Consider the following 24098-nt stretch of genomic DNA (forward strand, 5'->3'; position numbering starts at 1 on the left):
CATAACTGGTGGAGAGTATACAGACATGTACTTTTCATGATATGTTTATAATACACATAGATTATTTATTAAACCGTGCCAACAACATATTGAAAGTAAAAAGACAACAAATATGTTTTAAAATAATCATTTGAAACAATCAGGTTACAAAATAGCCAACAAAAAAATAATTATGATGGATGTTCAGTTTTAAAAAAATAAATATATTTGTACATTTGCAATTCTTGTAGATAACGATTTGCCAACATCCTATGTGGGCAAATGTAATGTATTGGCCTCCATCATAGACGACTTACTTGACTATACTATGTTATCTTAAAATCACTCACAAGAAAAATATGTGGCATAAAAAAATGTTGCAAACTTAATCCCACGATACAGATATAATAAAAATAAAATAAAAATAAAATGTTTGTCTTTACATTTTGATGATCATTTCAAAACAGTTACCGTGGTCTGAGTATGTTTTCAAGTTTCTTTGTAACTCTTATTATCGTTTGAAGTAGTAACATGGTAAAAACTGTCCTCGCCTTAATTGGCCGAGATGTCATGCATTTGTATAAAGTAAACATCGTTTATTACATAGGATATCATAAATAGACAAATATAAATACCATGTTATAAATTGCATGCGTCTTTAGCGCTTTTCGGGAAAAAGCTTTGCAATGATCACCCAAAGCCCGAAATTGAAAAACAAGGATGTACCGAAGCACTGACTACTGCGATGATGATCACCTCAGAGGCTGATAGTCAATCAGTCCTATGTGCTTTTCTTGATTTACCTTTATTATGGTCGTTCAAAGCCAAATATTAAAAAATCAAGGATTTGTCAGAACCAAAACAGTTGGAGCAGCTATGATACAAAAATGGACACTTAGATAAAAAAAAAACATCATTATTGGAACGGCCAGAATCACCTTTAAATTGTAGCCAACAAAAGACACATATCGATTATAAAATTTAACAAGATTTGTTATACAAAAGTTTACAAGAAGTATTACACATGTATTAATGTCAACTTAACTATAAAAATATGAGTCAAATCGTTTATCTTTATCTGTATCCGGAAATCTTCTCAGAATTCAATCTGAATATTGCGTTCACTACTAAGGTCACAATCCAGTATGACGTTGTTTGTAGAATAAAAGTGTCAATCCAAATGCTGTGGATACTAATGCCTATCGATGTCTAAGTCTGAAAGTTTAACTTTATTGTCTGTATATATAGAGATTTAAATTTAGAAGTTTAAATTAGCATCATTTATTAGGATCATTCTGTAATCATTATGTAAGTCAAATGGAAAGTTCCAATCATTCTGTGATTTTCCCAGTAATTTCTAAACTGAACAGTTATAACATTATTTTATAAACAACTATCAGGCCACACAAAACAAATTAGGCCAACATAAATAAACATAATAATAAAAATATCATAACAATATGATGTGCACTTTGTTAGAGTTATTTATAGATATACATTCTTAAAATATAGCCGGTGGTCGTTTAGTTCGTTTTGGGTAGCGTGAATTTGAAAAGAGCAAAAGCATTTTTGGTATAGGAAAATCACGAGAAATGTTCAATTGGTATTTTTATTCAGGAAATTATCTGGTCTGTTTGAAAATAAAAAAAAATGTTTATTATTGATTGTTTATAAAAAACAGAAACAAAGAAGGGTCCGTGCTGTTGTGTATGAGACCTAAAAAAACAAATCAACGCATAAGCAATTTAAAAGGTGGGGGAAAACCGTTTTCTCTAGATTCTTATTCATTCAATGTTGGCACCTTTTTTTGTTTTAAAAAACTATAAAAAGAAAACAAACAAGGATTTCATATGATTTTAAAAATTGCTTTTAAAACTACATGTAATAAAAGAAAAACAAGTACGTGTAATGTTTTTAAATGCACAACATGCTTAATACATTTTATAGAAGAAGATAATCTAACGAAAAGACAAAAACCAGAGAAGCAAAAACACCCACAATATAAAAATATGTAGTGTGATTTGTAATGAGAAAATTATACACGAATAGTCAAATGAAATAGATGTAAGTAATTATTAGGAAACGTAAAGCACTCAATAATGATCAACAAAATAAGTTGACTATGTAAGACTCGACATAAAACATATGAAACAATTCAAATAAGAAAATTAAAGGCCTAATCTATAAAAGAATAATTTACGAAAAATAAATATGACACACATGACACAACGACAACCAATTGACTTCAGGCTTCTTACTTGGAAAAAGTACAAAAATAATGCAAGTGGATAATAATTGTTCGATTTTCCCCATTAAATACATTACTGTAGTAATGACATTCTATAATACTATTCGAATAAACTTAGCTTGTTTCCAACTTATTAAAAATCAATATTTTTTTTTAATCTTATTTGAAAGATTGATATTAGTATTTTGATATTGCAATTGTTGTATCATGTGTTTCCAGTAATTTCATCTATTAAAATATATATTCCTGATGAGCATTGTAAAATTTGTTTATGTTTTGAAAAATTTTGTAGCATGATTAGATATATCTATGCATACAACAAACATATCTCTAGAATCAAATTATCAAATAGAAAGAAAGAGACTCTATCGTCTTTTCAATTGTCAAATAATACTGAATTAATTTCATGGTAAAATTATATATTCAGGTTGATCCATGTAGTCATTACCGGAAGTTCGATTTGTCTCATAATTGGTCTGACTTTGTATGACCAAGTAGTTATGTATACGTATTGAACTAGCATCTTTCAATTTCTGAATAAGCTCTTCTACAGTGAGAATCACGATGGGGTAGATAATATGTTATAAACAGAAAAGAAAGTTATAGGAATTGTAATATAAATAAGCATGACGACATTATCGAACAAACCAAGTTACTTGAGCACCGGTGTTATTGCTATAGCATTGTATTATTGGTGTGGCTGTATAATCTCCCCATTGCAGATACCTAAAGAAAGTACTGCTGCCACAGCCGATATCGTGAAATATACCAATGTAGTCAGTAATTGGTGTCCAACCTTTACAGCATACAGATGCAACCGTGGTCGACTCTGAGGTGACAGATGTGATCTGATAGAAGACTTGAGACCCGAAGGAACCGGAAATCTCTGTGGGTGACCTAGAAAATACAGATAAAATGAACTATTCGGCACTGCTCAGTATCATTTTAGACTTTTCGGTATGATGGTGATGTGTTCAGGAAAAAAACGTCTACAGATTTGAGTTAAATGCAATTGATTTATCTGAAGAAAAAAACTCAATCAACCTTAGTAATATATATAAGTAAGTCTGAAATTTGAAAGAAAGAAAATATTAAAATAATTTATTGTTCACTTTTCGAAGAGCTTTTAAATTAATATTAGGTTTTTTGAGATCAAAGTGTGTTTCCAATGTATTATTTGACTTATAAGAATAATTGATTTGAATAAATTAAATCAAATACGAATGCGTTACTGTTATTATTTTATAGAACTAATTGTGGCGACTTTAATATGTCATAAACGGAGTTAAAAATTGTATGCTTCCGTGTGATGAAAAGAAATCTGTATTGTTCTTTTACTTGGCCTATGGTCCATAAACAATGTGTTACATCCTTAAATAAAGCTTACCGACACTGAGCACCATAGTTAAATTGTTGCGCATGGCATTGAAATCCTTTGCTAAATACAAGTCTATAACTGGAGCCGAGAGACATTTCCAACATCATAACAGCTGTAAACAGGGTGACGCATGTCTTTGTATGACTCATTTTCCTAAATAATAATAGACAAAAATGAACATCTTTAGTTAAAGCTTTCTTTATAAAAATATTGAAATAATTTTCACAAAAGTTCATATGAAGTGGATGTAACGAAGATATGCAACCGTACGGCCCTCAACAAACTCATACCGAATACTTGGCAATAAAAGGCCCCGAAATGAAAAATTTGAAACAATTCAATTGAGAATACAAACGGCCTAATGTATAACAAAACAACATACGAAAAACGAACATGACAGACATGAAACACCGACAACAATTGAACTACAGTCCCCTTTCTTGGAATAGGCACATAAAGGGTATGTCAATGTTAAAGATGTTCTCTCCCCTAAACTGGGACAGTAGTGTAACAGTACAACTATTGAAAAAACGATAAAAATCAGTTGAAAAGGCTTAACTCATCAAAAGGATACAAATTAAATTATAACCAACTAGAACACATAATGCACGTGGACTGGTACTTATACATCCCAACAACAACAACAAAAAACCCTACTTAGTACAGATCTGAGAGTAATTGCTTTACGGACAGCAAGTTCAAAGCTAATAACAACTAATAAAAAATCATGTTTCTTAGACATCAATCAGTACACGTCGACCATCACCTTGATTCAGCAAAAAGAAGTTATTAACTGCCAGCAATTGTTTTTACCTAGTAAACTGTCAAACTTGTATTGACAGATTAAACATGCTAAATACCGTGAAGGAAACATATGTGCAATATTCAGTTTGATGTTAATTTACCGACAACAAATTCAATAGTTATATCAATGCAAACATTAATAATAATACTTTATTCCGAAAGCAATACAGCTTATAGGATACATTTACACAATTTTACACCAATATAAGAATTTTACAAGAGATATATAATATATATAAATATAAGGTGTGCATGAAAGAACATATAATACATAATACATAATACATAAAACAAAATACGAAATACGAGCGGAGAATGATATAATGATATAACACTTAAATAAAGTGAGAACAAAAATATTATTTACTGCAATTAAATTCTAAGTTTTTCTGCAGATTTTAAAAATATACCTAAGTTATTCAATTCTTTAATATTTCTGACAGATAACAACTAGATAAGTTTGTATGTAGAAGGATTTCTCCAATAATACTTTTTTATATACTTTTCTCGAATTTGACTATATTTTTTACATTCAAGTATAAAATGGTATTCATCTTCAATAGAGCTAGTATTACAATTTGTACATAGTCTATTATTTTTATCAACATTATAATATCTACCTGTTTCTATACTTAATATATGAGCTGATATACGATATTTATGGTTGGTATATATAATTTACAGGTCTATCTAAATAAAATTGCAATATGTGTGTACTATACATTTTGTACATGTATCTATACAAATGACATTTATTTGAATTCTCAAAAAACATAGTTACTTCACTAATGAATACACTAAGCATTCTTTTTTTTAATTGCGATAGAAAAATGTCTTTACCAACTACACTTTGGTTTAACCAAACATAATTAAATCCATATCTAAACAAAATATCTCTAATTTTACAAAACCAGTTTTGTTTATCTTTCTTTTTTAATAAAACTTCTGTCATACATCTCATCATAGCAATTCTTTAATATACAATTTTCTGTACTCAAAATTTTTAACCAGTATTTGACCATTCTATACTGCCTTTAAATGTACATTGGCAATCTACATAATTCACAATAAATCATATTAGTTACAGCATTCATTTTGACTTTAAGAACACGTTTTAAAAAATACAAATGAACTTTTTCGATATTAGGTGCCATATGAAATCCCCATATTTCCGAGCAATAATTCAGTATACTTGCTACATAAGTTTCAAATAATGACAACAAAGTTTCAGGATTATAATAATCATCATGTATTTTATTGAATATACTAAACACAGCCTTTTTACCCTGTTCTGATAGTTTCTTTTGAGTATTTGCAAAGTTACCAGTATAATAAAATAAAATTCCCAAATACATAAACTCGTTACATATATCAATAGCCTTTCCATTTATATACCATTGCTCTTCTGGTCTAATTTTCCCTCTGTTTCTAAAAACTACAATTTTGGTTTTTGACAAATTTATGTACAAAGCATACTTATTTGAATAAACATTTACATCATCGATCATCTTTTGTAGATCAGTAATACTTTCACTAAATAAAACCATATCGTCAGCGTACATTAACAAGTACAGATTTAACATTTTAAGTTCATATGATTTACAATTTTTGTGTAATAAGTTCTATCTCCATATCATTGACATATAATTAGTACAACAGAGGAGATAAGGATTCCCCTTGCATTAGACCAAAAGTACATTAAAAAAAATCAGAAACTTTTCCATTAAGTTTTACACAAGTTTTTAATTTGCTATACATAGATTTAATGACATTTAAAAGTCTACCAGTTACTCCACATCTGACTAATCTTTGCAATAATTTGTAATGTGTGACACTATCAAAAGCTCTAGTGTAATCTACAAAGCAACAGTATAAACGTTTACCTTTACTCAAAGAATTAGTGATAAGGGAATAAAGGGCAAAGACGGCATCGACGGTTCCAAATCCAGGACGGAAACCAAATTGTGCATCTGTCAACACATTATTCTTAGTTTGTTTGGTAGTGTTGAATAGAAAAAAGTAAAATCACAAAAGCTCTAAACTCCGAGGAAAATTTAAAAGGAAATTCCCTAATCAAATGCTAAAATCAAAAGCTCAAACACATCAAACGAATGGAAAACAACTGTTATATTCCTGATTTGGAACAGGTATTTTATTATGTGTAAATAGTGGATTAATCCTGGTTTAACGTATCTTGCAGTTTAGTTTGCAACCATCTGATTTATATATAGTGTTGATGGACATGTTATACGTAGAACTACGAAACGACAGTCAGTCAAGTAAAGTTTAAAATATAAACATTGGTAAATCAGCTGATTGCACAGCCCTTCCCCCGCACCATAGCCTTTTTCCACGTTCTGACATCATGAAAAAAATAGAAAACAACACGTTTATAATGTCATTCGTCTGAAGCGCTTTTCTGGACTTACCGCCAAACATTTGAAACAACCCTTTTTGATTTTTATAATTTTACCTTTTGATTGGGAACTTTCTGTATTGATTTTTCCTCAGAGTTCGGTGTTTTTATTATTTTACTTTCATATACGTTATACCTCGAAAGAAATTTTAGCTAACGCACAATATCAAACACTGCTGAAAAATGTTGAACACATTCGAACTTAAATCAAGCTATAATAGCATATTCAAATATGTCTGAATGAACAAGAACATTAACTTTGTGGTACTTATTTATAAACGGGGAATTTAAACAAGGTGCGATTGTCCATAATTGCTTAAAGTCACTTCATTTAAAATATAGTGGAACGTTGTCTCATTGGCAATCATATCACATCTCCTTATTTTAAAAGATTTTCGGAAGACAGGGAAAGCTTCTTCCATTTACAACAAAAAATGTAAAACTTAGTTAAACAATGCAAGATAAACTTTTCCTGGCAAATTTATACCCCATTTTGTAAACTTGACGGAAAGTTTCAAAGTAAAAAATAAAAGTCATATTGAGTTCAACACACGATAATATTGTATACATGGTATATTTACAGTGAGTTTCACAAATTAATAGAAAGAGAATAAACAAGACAAAATGATACCAGGTACAATTAACGGTAATGTTAACTTACCTGATATAAGTAATTAGGCGTTATAACTACTTCAAGTATGAATTACTTTTCGTTATAGATTTGATACAGGTATGCGGATCTTATATTATCTTATAAAATTCTATATTTAAAGGAAGTCTTCCTGGTGTATTGTCATTCGTTTAAAGTTGAAGTTATAATTTCAGTGTTTGATTTTATTACTTGGTGGATAATTTATTGGACATCAGAAAAGATTGAATAGGATCTTCATGGGTGATTTATAAAATATCTCCATGCAAAAGATAGCAGACGAAACGACCTCATGTTCATAGTACTATTCCTTAATATACAGTTTAGAAAGTTTATACTTTCAATCTCTTAAATGTAAAAGCGAGTGTCTTTTTTCAAAAAGATGACTTTAATACAGCCGCTTAACATAGGGCTATATAACATTTCATTCGAAAGATAATGTTCTGTACTTTCTGTTTTGCCCGGTCGTCAATTCGTACGGTACAGATTTTGTTAAATATAGTTTCAAAGGTTAATAATGAACATTTCAAGCGATAATCAAACAATATAGTCTATGGACTATGTTCAAACTGAACCATTACAACAGAAGTGTACTGTAAGTTGTAAATTAATCTAAACACACTCTTGCGATAGTTTGTCTTTTAATAGATACATGCCACATACGTGTCTTGTTGTTAGCCTCACCGAGAAATCTTTTCTGTATGTTTTACGGAAAATCGGTAGGAGTGCACGATTAATTGGTTATTACCCACTACATATTGTTATTTCTAGCTATCTTGATTGTGCTTTCTTTATTGTGTTTCTGTCATTGTCTATTTTTATCGCAGACGTATGTTTCTAATGTGGTCTATACAATATGTTTGTTGCTGTTATACTTTTATTCATTATAAAAAGTTTTATGAATATCGGCTCTCGTGTTTGTATCCATTTTTTCTTCTTTATGAAATGCAGCACTCATATCAATGTTAATGTTACATACTTTTAAGTTTTGATCACGTACATTTTAATTATACTGTTGCTTTTTTCCTTTCTTTAAATTTATTATTTGAAATAAACTAGATCATGACATTTTGTTTAAATTATTTACCTTGTAATACATCTCGCTTGCATTGCGCATTTCACATTGATAGCTCTTTATATTTGTTCCCTCACAATATGATTTTAATTGAATGTTGAAATGTTTGTAATTTTATCGTTAATTACAACAATTATATGTAAAATGATTTCTATTTAGAATATTATGTTCACATTACAGTTAATAATTAACCATATACAATTTATCTTATATCTGTTATAATAATAAACACTGTTAATTTGGCCACGATTACAAATGTCCATATTAGTCAAGTGCGATACATTATGTAGTTTTTGGAGTCAAATGACATATTCTACTTATGATATTCAACAGTTGACGACAAGAAAAGGGAGGGTGTTAAAGTTTAATTTCATGCAAAATAAAGAAAAAAAGATACGCGGTATGATAGCCAATGAGACAACTATCCACCAAAGTATAATTAAAGTGGAAGAAGGCAATTATAAGTAACTGTATGGCTTTCAACAATAAAACATAAATCCGTATCGAACATGCATATGTATTATCGGCTGTAAAAAATCCTGACATGAAAAATATAAAACAATGCAATTGAGAAAACTAACTAAATTAATATTGTTCAATCATTATTCGTTACTGAACATATACATGTGTACGTGCATGTGGTGTTTTGTTCTATTGTAATATCTTGGACCTTGTTGTATGGATATACATGTCACCCTAACTGGACTTATAAATCTGACACCAAGCTGGCCAGTGTTTGTTGTTACTTTCGCGCGTGCCTCACGCCTTGAGGTAAAACCGACGACATCTTAAAATAGAAGCTATCACAATACTACAAAACCATCAAAATGGTTAATATTGAAATGACATCAACGGCATGTACTGGTATACAACTCGAAATTCTACTGACGAGGAAAGAAAACACTATGCCAAAGCAAAGCATTAGTTCAAATCCCACCGAGGGAACCTTCCAGAACGAAATTGCAGATTTAACATTATTGTGCTTATATTTAGAGTAAGCATGAATACTTGCTTTGCAAAATACGACAGGAGGGTAAAAACAGAGATATCCTAGCGGATGAAATACATATATGAATAACTTTAATCAGAGAAAAGGAAATACACGTTTATCAATCATCATAAATATTTAAAAACAAACGTAAGAACGCTATGTGCATCTTTGGAATTTTGTATTTTTGTTTGTCCGTGTACATTTACGCCAAACATTTTTCATTTTAAAAAGAAAAATAATTTTTCAAATTGCTCTGCAAATTTTAAAGGTATTTGGTTTGAAAAAAGTAACAAAAATCTGTTGAAATCACTTTCGAAAAACCATTTTCTCTATGAGATTTGAAATTTGTTATATTCATGAAATTATATTTTTGGTTTTACGAAGATATTTAAACAAATAACAATAAGTTTGTGTTAACAATGAATTGATTTTGTCAAAAGTTTAAATATATGAAAACATTTTTATTTGCTAGCTTTAGAAAACAAAACATATTTCAATCTCATTCTTAAAAGCTAATATTGAAAATACTGACCTTTAGCATTTTTCAATTTAGTTTACAATATTGAAAAATGAAAAATGCTCTATCGTGGAGCAATTTTCAATTTGACTTCAAATATTGAAAAATTAAAAAATGCTCCGACATGGAGCATTTTTCAATTTGACGTTTGATATTGAAAAATGAAAAATTCTCTTACTTTTCATTTTTTATTTTACTGTGCAATATTCAAATTTGAAAAATGTTCATTATTTTAATGTCTAATAATGAGGACGAAATGTAATTTGTTTCAATATAGGCGTTTTAAATGTTTAAATTGTTGACACATTTTATTAAATGTTTTACAATTTCTGTTTTCTGTTTTCTCGTTTAAGCGCAATATATCTTGAAGATTTTTTTAAGGTGTCTGTGTGTATGAACTATTTATGGTATCAACAATTTCCGAACAAGAATGGTACACTGACAAGTAAGATGATGATCCCAAAAAATCATTCTTTCTTTTCATCTATATAATCTAGCTGTCTTTGTAGTTACATGTTTATATCTATCTTACGATCTATCAATCTGTCATTCATTGTATATAACTATCTGTCTATCTATCTGACATTTGTTTTTCTTTGTCCTTTCTTTATTTGAATTGTCGGGGTTGAAATCTTTAATCTAGTTCTCTCGAAGTGAAGAAGTCACTTGTTTACATACATGTACATGTTGTAAGAATAGAAGAACTTTTAGACCATCGATTTTTGATTCAACAAATGATACTTGACGGAAGAACACACCAAGACATTTTTCAACACTTGACTTCTTTAGGAATCAAGCATGCAACAGCGCGACCAATAAGCCGTTTTTGTTCTGAAAATGGAATTACTAGGCGATGCGGAGTAAACGAAGGAGCATTAAACCATATCGTGGCTGAATGTGTCAAACATGTTGTTTATTCTTTAGTTTTCTATTTTGTTTCATGTGTACTTTTGTTTGTCTGTTTGTCCTTTTCATTTTTAGCTATGGCGTTGTCAGTTTTTTTTCCGATTGATGCGTTTGACTGTCCCTCTGGTATTTTTCGTCCCTCTTTTAGAAAAGAAGGGAAAATACTAGAATATTATAGTCCATGTCTGTTTCTGTATATGCTTAAGGAGCAGGGTTCGCGGGTGGAGTGGGATGGGAGGGGTGGGTGTAGATGTTATATTATTCTGATCACTGCGCTAGTATTTGTTTTCAAATTTATATTTTTCTGCATTGAACAGCATTTCCTAATTTTTAATCTGTTTAATACAAACTTGTTTTCCCAATATAAACTCCTAACAATAAAATAAAGTTTTCACAAACTTGCCACAACTTCTATGTGTTTTCAAGAGCAGGCATAATTATACTTTGATAAACATAAAGCAAACAGATGGAATTTTTTACTTTTTACAGAAGTTTACAAATGTTTTGAACCGATGCAAATGCTAAATTTGGGAGTAAAAATAAATATCTTTATCAATGAATTTAACATACCAATATCTATTTGATTTAACAGATATATAGAGAATATTAAGTTAACCTGAATGTAAATAACAAAATAGGGAAATAAAATAAATTCATGGTTTTAAACAAGGGAAATTACAATTGCATAACAATCCGGTGCCATATCACAAAATGTTGCTGGTGCGTTGTTGTTCTCCTATCTTTTCTGGGTAAGGTAATAAATGTGTATATACGGGTCCACACGTACACACATGTGTATTATATTTAAAGCATAAAAACAAAACTTCTAAAGTGTAAACAATGAATGAAAAAATAATTTCATTATCTATTCTTCAATATCTTTGATTGAAAAAAATGAAAAATGCTCCACACAAAAACATTTTAAAGATGAAAATTCAACCAATACGGGACATTCTTCAATTTTCAATATTTAAAGGCAAATTGAAAAACGCTCCACGTTGGAGCATTTTTTTTATGTTTCAATTTTTAAAGGCGAATTGAAAAATTCTTCAGGTTGGAGCATGTTTCATTTTTCAATTTTTAAAGGCAAATTAAAAAATGCTCCACGTTTTAGCATTTTCCCTTTTTCAATATTTTAAGTCAAATTGAAAAATGCTTAAGGTTAGCAATTTCATTATTTTGTTCTTTAGAAGGAGATTGAAATTTGTTTTTTTTCTAAAACAATCAAATTCAAATGTTTGAATTCATTCAAACTGTTGATAAGATGAAATCTTTTAAAGACAAACTTATCATTACTTTTTATATTATCCTCGTGAAATCAAAAAATGTAATCTCATGAAAATTACAAATTTCAAATCTCATAACGATTTCTTTTTCAGAAGGGATTTCAACAGATTTTTGTTACATTTATCAAACCAATTAACTTTAAAATTTGCAAAATCTATTTTTCAGCTTAAAATGAAAAATGTTTGGCGTAAATATACACGGTCATTTGTTAAAGTGTGGGGTTAATATTTTCTAGGAAAATTAACTGTTTGAATTTTATAAGACCACATAATTGCATTTCTTTTTTTATAATACAACAATGAATTATGATCTTTTTTTATGCCACTTCAGTTTAATCATGTATATCTATTACATAGTCATTTTAATTTAATTTACTGTTTGCAAAACTATGTATTATTCTGATAATAATGATGTTTTTGTCTCAGGCGGATAGCCTCACAACTTTTTGAAACTTTTGGTTCTCGGCGATCTTCAACTTTGTAGTTGTTATTGCTTTCAAACTTTTTACATCTGAGCATAGTTTTGTGTGGACGAAGCGCGCGTCTGGTGTATACAAATATTTTTTAACCTGTTACCTTTTGATTGCTATTATTCGTTTTTTTCTCTGTCCTATATTTTCTCCAATGTATCTGTTTATTTATTGTAACCCTGTCGTGTAATGTTTTCATTTTAATGTTATAATTAACACTGCGGGAGGTTTGGCATGCCACAAAACCAGGTTCAACCCACCATTTTTCATAAAATGCCCTATACCAAGTCACGAAAATGGCTATTGTTACATTATACTTGGTTTCTTTGTGTGTTACGTTTCGGTGTGGTGTATCTGTTGAGTCGTAGTTCTCTATTTATAAATTTTGAACAGCGGTATACTTCTGTTGCCTTTATTTATGATTTTATTTATCTTTATATGTATATATTTTTTTTAATTTTAAAGATAAAACACAGAAAAATATGTGAATGTAGTTTCGCTCAATATATTCGTGAGATTTTTGTCTCAATATTGCATGATGTTTTCAACGATATAACTAAATGCAACATTAGCATAATGGTGTTCAAAAGTCATTAATCGATTGAGAGAAAATCAATCCGGATTACAAACCAAAACCGAGGGAAACACATCATCTATTAGAGGGAAACAAATGACCAACTGGAACACCGAAAAGCTATAAACCCAAACACACGTATGAACGAACTATTTGATAACAACTGCCATATTCCTTACTTGGTACAGGACGTTTTAAGAAAAAATGGTGTGTTGAACCTAGTTTAATTGCAAGCCACACCTTCTGCTTTGTGACAATATTAAAAAAAATATATCACTGCGAACAGAAATACAGCACAAATACATGCAAGAACATCAAAACAGAGGAACGCACAAATAAATAATATTATGTCGACACAACATGTAAACCGCAGAACCACAACGAATATATTATATCAACGACAAACACAAATATCAAGATATCAAAAACAGTGACGCGCTTACGTAACTAACATGCAATCTCGAAATTTATACAATTATACACTTTATTCGTTTAAACAATGTTCATGTCAATGATGGGATGGAAAGGCAATTTAAAATTTTTTTGGAATTCAAACAAAAAGATATTAATAGCACATAGATGAGAGGGTGATAGAGCCGATTGTTTCCCCGTGAAAACATGGGGGAGCCAAGGTTGACAATGCTTTTTGAGGGTTACCAATCAACTATATCACCCTCTCAGCTATGTGTTATTTAATTAATTATACTGAATGTCTAATCATTATTGTCTTTTACAGCTGAATTTTATTTAAAAGTAATTTCTATGACGTCACGTACATAGCATCGTTGCGGGTATTAGAATAATCAACAGAAGTGAAGCAAGATGTTTTATTCTTTTATTTTGAGAGTCGCATGCTAGAATCTGAGTCAAAACGTAGAACTTAAGCATTGTCTTTAATAATGTTATGTAAATCTAATTCATTTTCTTTTAAATTCTCGATTTTAGATTGGTCTAGACGAGAGGATAACATTAAACAATTAGCCAATCAAAATATGGCATATTAACGTGAAGTATAATAAAACATGTTATTACGAAAACGAAACCATAACAGATACATCAAAAATAAATACACGAATGTTGTGTGTACAAAACACCGAGACATATCGCACAACAATGCAATTTCATTCTCAGTATAACAGTTGTTTTCGGAAATATGACATTTTTAATATTGAAAGGCAATTTTCTAACTATTTGGACAACAAACGATACGACATAACACAGTATTCAACCGAAACCATAACAACAACCTTAAAAAAATACATCAATGTTTGATTTTCAAATACCGAGACATGTTGTATAGCAATGTAAATTCACTCTCGGTATAATTCCTGTACTTAACAGACGGACGACTTATGTGTTAAATCCCAATCAAAGACGTAGTTAAAACTGTCATTTGTTAGTTTAGACATAAACAAATCGTATAGATCAACCAATTCGTATGGTATCCATAAAATTAACGAAGTGTCAGTTTTAATCTTTTCTATTCATAACAATAACTCTGTTGGAGCAGTTTTAGCGTAAGAAGCATACTCTATGTATGAAGTTAGTATAGTGTGAACATGCAGTGGCATAACGTATCAATTGAAGTATGTACACACCAAACAACGTAGCAGAGGGTATGTTACTGCTGAGAAATTGGAAATTGAAAATTGGGAAGTTGAAATAATCCCGTTTGTCAGAGATTTTAGTATGGAATCATCCAACTGTGTCAATATTGAGTTAAACATCAAGGGATGAAACAGTCTTTTTTGTATCAGTAGTATCCTAAATTCAAGTTCACTGGGATACATGTATATAAGATGCAAGTACTGACTGAAATTTGGGATATTCAGTGAAAAGACATCATCAATATATCCGAAAGAAAATTAAAAGACTTTGCAAGGTGCTTTTTATTAATATTTTGTCTTTTAGGAAAGTATGAATAGATTCTGCTTCGTACGAGTACAAAAACAAGTCGGCCAGGAGCGAATGAACAATAAGAACACATTGGAATACCGATTGTTTTGTTGAAAAATTAATCCTCCAAATTCATCAAATCAATTGTCAATTAAGACATATAAAAAGTCGAGCATTTTTTGATAATATCATCTCCATTGTATTTTCTGATAGTTTTATATCAACGATTCCCATTTTCTTTTTAAAAGCTCTGGTACGAAACCCTTGCAATCATAGTACATTGTAGTTTTCGAATGCGTTTCTGAAAGCATTGTCAATAGTTTTGAATCATTCAGACAAAACGTCCAGTTCTGGTTCGTCTATAGCAAAATCTATTGAGATTATGTATATAAATTTATCATCACTAAACATTTAACACATCTAGTTCAAACATGTTAAAGTCATGATAACTTTAATTGAGATAAAATAAATTTGATATTATAAACAAAGTCGCACTAAAAACCATACACTACAACTTCAGCAAAATGAATGGGGTGAGGTGCAGTATTTACACTGGTTAATTTTACTATTTGTACTTCCGGTAATCCGCAACACGGGGTAACTATGACCTGTTTAATTACAGCTAGACCAATGAACTGACCATATAGCTGCATTTAAGACGAATCTAACTTTTGTCCGATATGAATAACCATTTTCTTAAGTCGACCACCTACAACAAAGAATGTTCATTGTTACGGAACTGAATCTTTTTTTTCTGAACCAACCAATATATCTCACTCTATACAGAATTGCTAACGTCGTATTTAATCCCATTGTCATATGCATTGTCTGTTACTGAAGGGAGGCAGAAAAAAACCCTTGTCGAGCTAACTAATATGTCTCTGAGTTGGCGTGTCCTACATATTCCGGAAGTATACACGGATCATAGTTCACATGTGGCACCCGTCGTGTTGCTCATGTTAGTATAACAGAGTAACAAGTCTAATTCGCTAGGTCTCTTTCGTTAAATTTCGTTTCTGTTCTTCAATTTACAAATTTAAAACAGACAAATAAAGGTTGCAAATCTAAGGCAAAGTTGAATCTAGATGATCGACTTTTTTGGGGGCCATCATCCGGTTCATTTGTATTCATGTGTATCTTTTAAGTTGTGTTATTTGAAAACAAATCACGAACACTTATTGGACGGACAAACGATATAAATGTATCTTTTATATTCTGAAAGACCACAGAAAAGCCGTCTTTAAAATATATCAACTTACCACAATGTCTTATCCAATGAATAGATTACCTAAGCCTTTTTTTGACACAACTTTTTGGATTTTGAATTCTCAATGCTTTTCAACTTTTTACTTGTTTGGCTTTACAACTATTTTGATCTGAGCGTCACTAATGAGTCTTATGAAGACGAAACGCGCGTCTGGCGTATTGATTTATAATCATGGTACCTTTGATAACTATTTACACCACTGGGTCGATGCCACTGCTCGTGGACGTTTCGTCCCCGAGGGTATCACCAGACCAGTAGTCAGCACTTCGGTGTTGACATGAATATCAATTATTTGGTTATTTTTATTAAATTCCCTGTTACAAAACTTTAAATCTTTCGAAAAATTAAGGATTTTCTTATCACAGGAATAGATGACCGTAGCTGTCTTTGGCATAACGTTTTGGAATTTTAGATCCTCAATGCTCTTTAACTTTTTACTTGTTTGGCTTTACAACTATTTTGATCTGAGCGTCACTGACGAGTCTTATGTAGACGAAACGCGCGTCTGGCGTTTTAAATTATAATCCTGGTACCTTTGATAACTATCTAACTACCACAGCTTGGACAATTCATCCGATTCATACTGGCCACCTTCTGTATCTTATATATTTAACCGAGATTGACCCACCAGAAAGGCTCCAGTTCCCAATCTGTATGAAAATGATTGATTGGTACTTTAACTCCGTCAACGCCTAGGCTTGCTATGTTACTATAAACGGTAGTACTCTGTCCAGTTTTCTTGAATTGAAATATAAGAGATTCTTTTCCTATAAGTAGCAATAAACATTTAGGAAAACAATATCAAAATTTACCCTCATTATTTTTACCATACCCTTTTCATGCTTTCTTACTACCGAATTAGACCATTTACCGGATTTGTTATCACATAAGCAACACGATGGGTGCCGCATGTGGAGCAGGATCTGCTTACCCGTCCGGAGCACCTGATATCACCCCTAGTTTTTTGGTGAGGTTCATGTTGTTTATTCTTTAGTTTTCTATGTTGTGTCATGTGTGCTGTTGTTTGTTTGTCTTTTTCATTTTTTAGCCATGGCGTTGTCAGTTTGTTTTAGATTTATGAGTTTGACTGTCCCTTTGGTATCTTTCGTCCCTCTTTTACAAATAAAGCTTAATAAAATTGAGAAAGGAAATGGTGAATATGTCAAAGCGACAACCACCCGACCATAGAGCAAACAACAGCCGAAGGCAACCAATGGGTCTTCAATGTAGCGAGAATTCCCGCACCCGTAGGTGTCCTTCAGCTGGCCCCTAAAATATGCATAATAGTACAGTGATAATGGACGTCATACTAAACTCCGAATTATACACAAGAAACTAAAATTTAAAATCATACAAGACTAACAAAGGCCAGAGGCTCCTGACTTGGGACATGTTTTGGAATGTTTGTTTATGTCATATATGTGTATATGTATGTATCAAATTCTTCAATATAATTTATATCCAGTAGTTAAAATGATAAAATACAATTTATTTTTAGTGTATCCATTGCAACAATCTGCATTTATTTGCTATCAACAATTGCAAAAAGGGGGAGTGGGGGATTTCACATATTTCCTTAAAAAAAATGCCATAAATAGAATTTCAATCGCTTGAAATAATACCTTTTCGAAATCTGTTTACACATATCTATCAAAAAATACAATAAAAAAAACATGTCGTTCAACTATTTTTTTTTTGTTAAATTGCGTCAAAAACTTTGTGTAGAAAAAAAATTGTTTGTAAACATAACATTAATTTCTTGACCCATGGCCGGTCTAGCTATGATATGCAGTAAGTCAAACAGATAATAGACCATAGAACATGTAAAAAATAATCTTGATGTTCTTATAACTATTTTTGAAAGCTCAGTTAGTACTCAGCGGTCTAAAAACGTATTGAATGGCACAATAGCTTTCATATTTGAAAAATCCACTGGGGATAAAATGTGAAACCAAACTCTAAACTACGTATTGCTACTTGAAGCAAAGGTCAAAATCTAGAACTTCAAAAGCAATTTTGAGCCTGACCTCAATTTCAAGGTTATAAACCAAGGACATCCATCAAAGACCAAAGGTCTTTATAATAGTTGGTTAATGAGCTATATCACCTTGAAGGTAATTTTAAACATAACTAGAAGCTCCAAGAAGCCTGAGACGCTCACCTGATATGTTTATAAACAATTGATACATGAAATTATACAACTGTTATTGATTGACCAATATGAATATATATTTAAAATCGATTTTGGATTAAAAAAAACTTGCAGCAATGTTACCACCCCGCCCCACCCCAAACTATTTCATTTAAGTTTTTTGTATCCTACATGGATCTTTTGAATTCGTCCCTTGCTTTGTTAAACATTATTGTTGTTAACAGTTTATTTCTATCTATAGTAATATTCAAGATAAGAACCAGAAACTGAAAAATGTCAGTAAAATAATCAATTCAGGGGCAGCAACCCAACAAAGGGTTACTTGATTCATCTACAAATTTCAGGACAGATAGATCTTAACATGATTAACATTTTTACACATTGTCCAATTTGCTCTGGATGCTTTAATTTCAGAGACATAAGCCAGAAACTGCATTTTACCCCTTTGTTCTCTTTTAGCCATGTCAGCCATATTGGTTGGCAAGCGGGAGCATCGGACACATTTTTAAAACTACATACCCTAATGATGATTGCATCTAAGTTAAATTTTATTTATTCTTGTAGTTTCAGAGGAGAAGATTTTTTAAGGGGCAATAACTCCTTAGGAGGTCAATTGATCATTTTGGTCATTCTGACTTATTTGTAGATATTACTTTGCTTAACATTATTGCTGTCTAAAGTTTATCTCTATAACAGTTTTCGAAAACTGCAAAATTTCCTTAAAATTACGAATTCCAGGGCAGCAACCCAACAACGGGTTGTCTGATACGTCTCAAAATTTGTGAAGAGATATATGTTGACCTGATGAACAATTTTATCCCATGCCACAGTTGCTCTAAATGCTACTTCCCTATGTTATATTTCTAGCCATGGCGGCCATCTTGGTACGCGGGCCGGTTCATCGAACACAATTTATTAACTAGATACCTCAAAATCTACATGTAACGACATGTCGCAACTGACAATTTTGTAAAATAAAATTGTCAATATCTCATACAGTTTTTGAAAGGAAGTGGAAATCAGCCAAAATCAAAATATGAACATGACCTTAACCTTCGACCTTCACCTTATGTGTTTTTTATTTGGCTCAAGAACCTCAAATCAAAAGACATTAGGTCTTTATCACTTGTGGTTTACCAGTTACAAATGCATATCACTTATTTAAATTCATAAGGGGAAATAACTCTCATATTAAATCTCCGGATCTCTCCGATCAAAATCATTCTCCATATCCTTAGGATATAATGAGCAATTTGGGTAAAAACAATTGTCATAATTTTTTACAGTTTCGAAGGAGTCGTGCGTACAATAAAACAGTGTTCGGGGAGACTACTCTTACACAGTGAAGTGTTCGGTTAAACAGTGTCAGTTTTAAAAGCGTATAAACTGTTTGCTATCATTCACCGAATATACCCAAGCAACATCTTTTGAAACAACAATACCTCGCAAGAAAAATTATTGGCGAAATGACAATAAGTAAAAAAGCAAAAGGTCTTTCCACGGAAAAAGTGGAGAGACCTTATAATTAAAAAACAAATAGCATAGCATGGGTCTACCAATAATAATAAGAAGCCTTGCATTAAAAATCTGACATAAAGAAAAAGACAGGTAAAATTCAACAACCACTGCAAAAAAGAAAAAAAAAGTTTTATTAACACGAAACCCTCTGATAAACCGGGAATAATATCAGATGTTTTGCAATGGCATGGAAAAACTTTCAAACAAGTGTCATTTGTTTTGTGGCTAATGAAAATTAAAATTGCATTGTTGATAAAACTAATTCGGTTATGTCATCATCAATAAAAATAAGTCATCACCTTTTTTGCAACAAAAGATGCAAAAAAACCAAACAAAGAGGATAACATTTTACACGCTATAAATAAAACAGTGATATACATTGACATCCTATTTTTTCATTGTGGATTTTTGCGTATATGCGGCTTAAATACATCTCGACGAAGAAGACCAACACGTCATATTCATTTTCGGTTTCATAGGTTTGAATTGCTTTCTTGTACACCGGTTGTGGTATTATTTTACTAGATACATATAATAGATAAGACATATAAATATCAAAATACATGACTAGCAATTGCCAGAGCCTCCAAAATTATGACAGGCGCAAACATGCGGCGGGTTTAAAGATATGTTGTCAGTATTTAACCAACCCCTATACTTCTAGAAAATGTAGAAAAACAAACACACGGCTATACGTACAGTAACATTCAGTTTAAATTAAGTCCAAGTCCGATGGCAGAATAGGTAACAAAATGACACTAATACATATATTTACAGAGGACTACTAGCAGATACTTCCATGACAGCTCCAAACCTCAAATAAAATGTTTAAAAGATTATGTCTGTATCATATGAAAATCAAGCACAATCCCTACCGTTTCAGGTTAAGTATTATACAATCATGAAGTATATGAGAAGAGCATAGCCCGTATCATGCTAACAACTGGTTTAATAATTAATGTGTTTATTTCCGAACCAAAGACTTTAATCAATACTAAAACTAAAAATATGCAATCTTTAATGACCTGACAATAATATCGTGAAATAATATACACTATTTGGCATTTATATATACATGTATAAACAATTGATGGTAATATTTTGTGCTAGATGCCGACATTTCTGTGTTTTGTAAAGAATATTACCATAAAATAGATGAGAATACCTGAACGTTTAAGATGTCTGAAAGATGATTTAGATTTACGAATTACGTCCCTTTAACGATGATAGAATTAAAAAAAAAATGTTTTGACTAGTTTGTGATATCGAAATCCCTTGCGTGAATATTTATTCATAATTATGCCAGAAATTATTTATTACAATTAACTATTATATCATACAATAGAATTGAGAATGTGTCAAAAAGACACCAACGCGACCAAAAAGCAGAAAACAGCCCAAGGCTACCCATGGATCTTCAACACAGTAAAGAGTCTGACAATACTTCATTCTAATTTTTAAAATATCACTTAAGAACCTCCAATAGTCCATTTGCCAATTACTGATTTGATTCTGTTATTACAAACTTTTTAAACAATTTACTTATCTTTGTCAATCGTAGACTGGATCCATACCGGACAAAATTGGCGAAAGTGATGTATCGGGGCGGTTTAACTAATTTTTCAAGAAAAATAATTTGGGATGTCAAAAGAATTTAGCCTAAACAACAAAATTAAAGGTCACACAAAAAAATTAGAAACATGTATCATGATAATTCTCCAACGGGTTCGTTCAAATAATGCAAGATAAATATGTGTTTATTTGATCTAAACATCTATATCACAAGGTCCGCATTATCAGTTCTACCTTAAATCAAATATAAGACTGCATACAATGTGTAATGTAAAAACACTATTTGACTAGCTGCAATTCATAAAAACTAAAAAGATGACAAAGAAGGTCCAACTAATTATAGAAAAACATAAGGATGGATGCTTATCGCTCAATTTAATATGTTTGTCTTTATACACATGCAATGTTTTATAAAACTTACTTGTGGTATGATCCGCATCTATATGACGTGTTATCCTTTCAGCAAAGACTTCCAGTAAAGGAACGCATGTGAAAGTTGGACTTTTTGAAAAATATACTTCACTGACCTTGCAGTCATGACTTTTACATGGACCAGCTAGCTCCTGAAAAGAGATGCGATATATAATTACACTTATGTTTATATTTCAAATCTCAGTATTTACAGAATTCCCAAAATGAATGGCACTGGTGAATTCTATCGTCTCTTCAGTAACACAAATGAAATAATTTTTTTTATGAATGTTCATTTAATTTGTTTTCGAAGTAATAGTTTTTGCGAAGACGTATATCGTTGACGTGAAAAGGTTAATTCTAAATGGTCGAAAAACAATTTGATTATCTTGAACGAGATATCTCTGGGAAAAATAAATGACAATTTAAATGATTTTTAGTATCAGCTTCACAAAGAACGATGAAAATAAACTTTTAAAATCCAATTAAATAAAATAAACACATTAAAATGGATCCTTCTCCTTAATTGCTTTGCTATAACAGATATAAGCGCCCTTGACAAAAAGGATTGCTCAGATACCACTGTGTTCCAAGGGAGATGACTAGGCTATAAATCGAAGAAAACAAGTAGAGCTATTTGATGCCTGTCCTTTATCTATCTATTATTTTTAAAGTAAACTTAAGGGTATTCGCTACTGATTTTTAGCGTTATGTAAATCACAGTACATGATGTATATCGCATGAAGATGGAAATTTACCAGATCAGCTAAATTATCTATCGTTAAGGAATTTACAAATTAATGCATGATGCAGTAACAGGAAATAATTATATTATAAGTACGTCTGATCCAGTTGAAGCGTCACGACAGATTTTATCCATTAGATCACCAGTGATAGTGATACAAAACTGAAAACATATTCTGTATACATAATTCTTCGCAATAACAGCCCAATGTTAGATCTGTAAATTTGTGCAGGAAAATTCTTTGTTCTTCCCTATCCGTGATTCAAAATCATGGAACTGAGATATCGTGGCACCAAATTGCCTTGCACTGTGCCCGACGCGCTAGAACACTCGACAACCTATATTTTTAATTGAATCAGTATTCATTTGAATTTTAATTTGACCCCTTAGCTAGAGGTGGAGTTAACATGAATTGTGCGTGTTCGGTTATTTAGAGGTTAAGAATGTCAACATTGAAAATGAAACAAAGGTCAATCATTAAACTGACTGATTCTATCCACAAAAAAAAAACATTCTTATTCAGGTAAAAACGATGATTTTAATCTATAATATGAAATTAAACAGATATATGAAAAAAAAGATAGCACAAGTTCATTTCCAATTTTTAAATATATTCATATCGCTTATATGACCATCGGAGGTCTTCGGAGGTCAACACGATGGTCAACTCGATAGTTACAATGTACTTAGTAAAAAAAGTAGTAAAAAAAATAAAATAAAAAAAAAACCTCGATAGTTCCTTACTTAAAAGGCGTTAAGACTAAAATCCACATGAAACGAAGCTACATATAATTCAGCCCATCGCCAGTAAATTGTTTATTTTTAAATTTTTATAATTGAGAAAATTGCTTTACATGGTAGTAAATCAAATGTAAGAATTAGACTCAAATCGATGAACATGAATTTGACAGCTTGTGCCCCTTTAAACATTTTTTTTATTTCATTTACCTTTTGAAAAGTCGAGGCTGCAATAAAAACTATTTCCAACGCTCTCAAGATGTCCTTCTATATTTCCCATGGGTTCAGCATCATTTATCTGACAAGTTTTGATCCACGCAATAAAGTTAAAAGATTTGCATACTTTCATTCTCGAGCGAAATTGGACACATAATCCCCACCTCGGCATAGATAATTCAAACAACACGTGACAGCTAAATATTTTGTTCTTTTGTTTTTGGATCGCTACTTTTTGTACCTAATGTCCACACTAAAAGGAAAACTGTAATTAAGGCAAAACGAAACAT

General features: G+C 31.1%; 1 long non-coding RNA gene across 1 annotated transcript; it reads right to left on the reverse strand.

The window, feature by feature from the left end:
* Positions 1-31: 31 nt before the first annotated feature.
* On the reverse strand, positions 32-7621 carry LOC143047574 (uncharacterized). Its single transcript, XR_012969599.1, has 3 exons — positions 7487-7621; positions 3615-3758; positions 32-3124 (listed from the first exon to the last, which is right to left on the reverse strand). It is a non-coding gene; the product is annotated as an uncharacterized LOC143047574 (long non-coding RNA).
* Between the last annotated feature and the right edge of the window lie 16477 nt (positions 7622-24098).

This window comes from Mytilus galloprovincialis, chromosome 10, assembly GCF_965363235.1.
Source record: "Mytilus galloprovincialis chromosome 10, xbMytGall1.hap1.1, whole genome shotgun sequence".
NCBI lineage: Eukaryota > Metazoa > Mollusca > Bivalvia > Mytilida > Mytilidae > Mytilus > Mytilus galloprovincialis.